Source organism: Nicotiana tabacum, chromosome 2 (genome assembly GCF_000715075.1).
Source record: "Nicotiana tabacum cultivar K326 chromosome 2, ASM71507v2, whole genome shotgun sequence".
NCBI classification, from domain to species: Eukaryota; Viridiplantae; Streptophyta; class Magnoliopsida; order Solanales; family Solanaceae; genus Nicotiana; species Nicotiana tabacum.
In genome coordinates, this window is record NC_134081.1 from 127,044,206 (window position 1) to 127,050,129 (window position 5,924).

The 5,924-nt window shown below is 38.3% G+C and overlaps 1 non-coding gene across 1 annotated transcript; it reads right to left on the reverse strand.

Moving 5' to 3' along the window:
• Window positions 1–1,290: 1,290 nt before the first annotated feature.
• LOC142174288 (small nucleolar RNA R71) lies at window positions 1,291–1,397 on the reverse strand. Its single transcript, XR_012703578.1, has one exon. It is a non-coding gene; the product is annotated as a small nucleolar RNA R71 (small nucleolar RNA).
• Window positions 1,398–5,924: the final 4,527 nt, after the last annotated feature.

The following is a 5,924-nucleotide window of genomic DNA, read 5'->3' on the forward strand; positions in this document are numbered from 1 at the left end:
TCCGTGCGGATCCAAATATTATACTATAGCACGTGAGTTGTCCGTGCAACACGTGAGTTGTCTGTGCAGATCCAGATATTGATACTATAGCACGTGAGTTGTCCGTGCGGATTATAGCGCTTGGGCTGAAGGATCCCCTCCGGAGTCTGAACATACCCCCCAATGAGCGCAGGTACTTACTGAGTGCGAGTGTTGAGTGCTGAGTGAATGGAATGGCTAAGTGACTGTGATCCTGAGAGAATGCAATTGATTTCATTATTGTTGCACTTCAGCTGTCATATATCACTGTTTTGGAAATTTCTGAGAGATATTATCTTATGTTTCAGTTGAACTTGAGATGAAATTCCTACCTTATTATGCTGGAAATTACTATAATTGGACTCAGCTGTGATGCTCGTCACTACTTTCAGTTCTTTATTTAGTATTGTTACTTGCTGAGTTGGTTATACTTATACTATACTGCACTTTGTGTGCAGATCCAGGTGTTCCCGGACACAGTGGGTGTTGATTTTTTCGCACAGTTGATTATCCGGAGATTCCGAGGTAGCTGCCGGTGTTTCGCAGACCTTGTCTCTCTTTCCTTATCTTCTTGATTACTGTATTTGGTCTCAGACTATTATAGACCATATTTTTCAGACTTGTGATGTATAGATTCTCATGTACTCTGTGACACCCCGATAGTTGGAAATTCCGCATTATGTTTTGGGTTTTCTATCCCGGTTATGAGAACTTTTACTATTAAAACTGCTTTAAATTCATTCTTGTTAAAAGTGTTGAAAATATTTGTGAGAAATCGGCTTGCCTAGTACCATGTTAGGCGCCATCACGACAGGTTAGGATTTTGGGTCGTGACAACTGTCGAAGACAATAGGGGTCGAAGATTCAATCTAAATGCGTTCGAGAATGCGGTACCAAGGCTTGGTAGAGCATTGGGTGACTACGCCAGACCAGTATACAATCAAGGATTGTCAAGTGTTAGACCACCTCCAATTGCAGCCAATAATTTCTAGCTGAAGCAAGGTTTGCTTTAAATCATTCAAAACAATTGCATTTTCAGAGGGAAGAGGAACGAAGATCCAAACACGCATTTGATGGACTTCGAGGAGATTATGAATACCTTTCAATACAATGGGATGTCACAAGATGTAGTGTATTTAATGGCATTCCCCTTTTCACTTAAAGATGATGCGAAGCAGTGGATTTGAAGCTTGCCAAATGGATCAATTAAGAACATGGGAGGAAATGACCAGAAAATTTCTTGATAAATATTTCCCTTCATCTAGGACGATCAAGTTTAGAAGAGAAATCCATAACTTCTTCCAGAAAGAGAATGAAACTGTTTTTGAAGCATGGGAGAGGTTTAAGGAGATAGTTAAGAGGTGTCAACATAGCGGAATTGAACTCTGGATGCAACTCCATAATTTTTGGGATGGATTGACACCAACCTCGCGTAGAACATTGAGCAATACAGTTGGAGGTCCCTTTATGAAGAAGACTCCAGAGGAGATAGTTACAATTCTTGATGAGTTATCTGAATATGCTAATCAGTGGCCCTCTGATAGTGTGGAAAGAAGAAAATCAACTGGTGTTCACCAAGTTGATGCTACTACATCTACGCAAGTACAACTTGATACTATGGCTAAAGAAATACGAAAGCAAACTGTAGCTTCGATGCAAAATGTACACCACGCAACTTGTGATATATGTGGAAGAGGACACCCTACTCATGAGTGTCAAGCCTCAACTGAGGCAGTGAATATTGTAGGAAATTATAATTTTAATGCAATAGATCAGAGGCACCCTATTTTTTCATGGAGTTCACCTGGGGGTACTGCAAATGCATGGCAAAAAAACAACCCCAAATTCCAGGAACAAGGAGCTCCAGGTTTTCAAAATCAGCAGAGGCAGTATTATTAATCTCCACAGTCAAATCAACACAACACGAAAGATCTTATGAAGACCTTAATTATCAAGACGGATGAGAGGCTTGATACCCATGATGCAGCTATCAAAGAATTGGGTACATCTTTTCGAAGCCAGGAAAGACAGGTTGGGTACTTAGCTACTCTAATGTCTAAGAGAGCCCCAGGAACACTCCCGGCTGATACAGAAAAAAATTCCAAAAAAATAGTGAATGTTGTAACTTTGAGAAGTGGGCAAATGTTAAAAGATCTCACCCCAATCCACAAAGATGTGAGACATGAACAAAGAAAGCGGGGAGCAGCTGAAAAGTGGTGTCGAAAAGAAGAAGGAAGAAAACTCGAGAAGGGAGGAACCTGAGGCGAGCAAGCATATGCATGCGCTGCCTTTTCCCCAAAAGCTAAGTAGAAAAAAGCTGGACAAGCAGTTCGAGAGATTTCTAGATGTGCTGAAACAGGTTCATGTAAACCTACCATTCACAGAAGTGCTCTCACAAATACCGGCTTATGCCAAGTTCTTGAAGGAGATCCTGACAAAGAAGAGGAAAATAGAAGAGACCTCAGTGGTCAAGCTCACAGCGCATTACGGTGCAATATTGCAAAACAAACTTCCACAAAAGTGTGGAGGTCTAAGGAGTTTTACCATACCTTACTCTTTAGGCACTACTAATTTTGATAAGTCTTTACGTGATTCTGGTGCCTCAATTAATTTAATGCCTCCATCTATTTACAGGAAACGGGAGAAGGAGATTGGAGAGATAAAGTCTGCACCAATATCTTTGCAACTCGCAGACCAAACGACTCTAATACCCGAGGGAATAGTTGAAGATGTCTTAGTTTGGGTAGATAAGTTTGTATTTCCTGTGGATTTCATAGTGGTTAATATGGAAGAGAACAAGGAGGTCCCCCTCATAATAGAAAGAAATTCCTAACAATGGGTAGAGTAATATTAGATATACATGAGAGAAAACTCATGCTTAGAGTGGGCGAGGAAACTGTGACTTTTGAGATGGATGTAGAAACGGGGGTAAAAGGGGAGAAGCTAGCTGCTAGTGTTGTGTGAAAAGTGAAGGGCATGATAGAGAAGGCTACAGTGAGTGAAAAGATAAATGTGGGGTGTACCCCAAGAAGGTTGAGAAGAAGCTATTTGCATGGATGAGTGCACTAGTTCGGGCGCGAGGGATGGAGCCTAACTTCGACTCAAACCCCGACTAGATGTTCAGGGAAGTTGTCCTTACCTCTTTCATTTTAATTGTGTGGCATAGGGACATGACATGATTTAAAGTGTGGAGTGGGGATGTATATATGTATAGAATGTATAAATGTCTATGTGTGTTTTCTGTAATTAATTTGATTAAAAATTTTAAATTTTTTTATTTTTCCCGACGATGGATATCATTCGACAGGTTTCTTGAGGGATTAAGTCGAAGAAAAAAAATTAATATATTATTTTCTTTAGGTAGTATAATAATATTTTTTTTCTTTGTGCCGCAGTTCTTTTTCAAGGGTTTTGTTTGAACCTGGTGTAGTTAATTTAATTTTTTAGGAGTAGGAGATCTTGTGATGTGATTTTAAATGAAAGCAATATCTCTTGACTTTATTATACCTTGAGAATAGTAAGTGCTTTAGTTGTGACGCTTAGGCTCAGTTTTTGACTCATGTATAAGCACCTTAAATTGTATGATCTTAACTTTGCTTAACTACTTTGATTAGAGTGTCTTGATGAGTCTGATCCTGAGTGAGTTTTGTGCCATGTGTGTATGAGATTTTGTGTATTTTGTGCATTGCAATCGATGTCTAGAACTTGCCCGGTGTGTTTGCAAAGCAAAATAGTAGTTTTATTCAGTCGTGGAAGTGATATAGGAGTTTATTTGTTGAGCCAGTTATATGTTGTACCCATCTAATTGTTATGTATCTTAGTTAAACCCTTTGAGCCTGTAAACTTGTTTCTTTGGGAATCAGATTACAAACCTTACCCATTTTACCTCTCGCAAGCACTTAAAATTGTTATGAACTTTGTAAAAGTTAAAGTGTGGGGTGTTGGTTGGCTTTTGAGTGAAACTAATGAATTAAGAATAAAGGTGCACAATTTTGAAAAAAAATAAGAGCCACGTAAATTGGAAAAAATAGAGTTGCATTGTTTTGCAAATATTCATTGATAGTGATAACTTTTGATATATGTGTGCTTAAGGAAGTGGGGAGTTGACATATATTGATGTAAGGGTGGAGTTATGGTTTAACAAAAGTGTGGGATTATGAACGGCCAATTGTATGTATTAAAATATTTAGGGAGATGTAGTCAATATATCCAATGTATCCTACCCGTCCCGCAGCCTGCATTACAACCAGATAAAGTCGTACTTGATCATTGACTGAATAAGCTCAATTAGTAGAGTATTACACTACGAGCAAGCTTATGGTACATTCTTTGTGGTGCATGAATTTCATTTATGAGAGTGAGTTAATTCTTTCTATCTTGAGTTCCTATGTGTTCTTGAATTTTATTATGTATGGATCTACTCTCTATTGTTGTGTGAGGGCACTTGATTCATGAAGGGAAGGTAATGTCATTGACCTTTGTGTTAGAGTAAGTGAGCAGGTTGTGAAAAATGCGTGGTGCTGTTGAGTCAACTCTTCAGGCGATGATGTTACGGTATTGTGCTTAATCTATTTTTATTATTCTTGGTATGATGAGTTAGGAGATTTTTTTAAAAAGCTCGTGTCTATGTGAAGTGCATTTTGATTGCTCGAGGACGAGCAATGGTTTTAAGTGTGGGGTGTTGATGGTAGGTTATAATCCCGTGTTTTAGTCGCTTATTGCACTCTAATTCACTGCTTACTTATGTTGAGCTTTAATTAGTCATGTTTTACACTTATTGTGTGTTTTATGCCGTGTAGTTGTGATTTCGAGTTATTTAGATGTTACCGAGCAAACTCGAGCTATCTGTAGCTTTGAAGTCTGAGTAGAAGCCCAAGGGATTAAACTGGGATCGCGTTCGGGGGTCGAGTACCAAGTCCGAATGTCAAAAATTGGAAAAAACGAATCACTCTAAGAAAACTACACTGCTGCGCCACATGGGGTGGCGCAGCTGTGTAATATATACGCGACATGCAGCGCGATACTGCAAAAATGTTAGAGTGACTTTCCAATTCCGCTAAGAAGGGTAATTTCATCCGGAGATTATTGGGGCTGGCTTAAATAGACGGAAAAACATCATTTTCGAGACTTTTGATAGATTTTCGACCTAAGGAGGCCAAGGAGGCTAAGGAGGAGTTGGAAGAACACAAGCACAGAGATTTCATCATTCCTTCCTCACTCAAGATCCGGGTTTGGATTGAATTTTTGTTTTCCTATACTTTAATTACATTTGTGAAGAATTTCTCCATGTCTATGGAGTAGATCCTTTTGGGCTTTGATGGATTTGGTGTAGTGATGATTGTTTGTGGATTATAACTTTATTTTTTATGTAGTTGAATCATTTTTGGAAGATTTAATTGTTGCATCTATATTCACTTGTTCTTGTAATCGAAAGAGGCATAACTTGTGATATCTTTGCATTATATTGTTGGTTGAGTTCATAGATTCTTTTAAGTAATCGAAAGAGTCTAGTTGAATCATTGATTAAATCTATTTAGGAGAATAATCGAAAGAGGTTTTCCTAAATACCGATCCACTACGAATTCTTGCATATCTTCACAATGCTTAAATCGGTTCATATTGAGAGGTTGATACTTAATCGAGAGAGAAGTTTCTACTAAATAATTGTACTGATAATTAAGTGAATTCGAGAGATTCACTTGAACATTAGAAGTGAATTATCTAGAGTTAAATCCCAGACAATTATCTTGCACATATCCTATCAAAACCCCATTTTCTCCCATTGATATCTTCCTTTGCTTAGGACTTCCTTCGATTGTCATTAGTCAATTAGCTCTAGATTCTTAATTAATTTTAGTATTAACCACATAAATCTCAATTGTTGATCCTCCTGGATAGCACTCTAG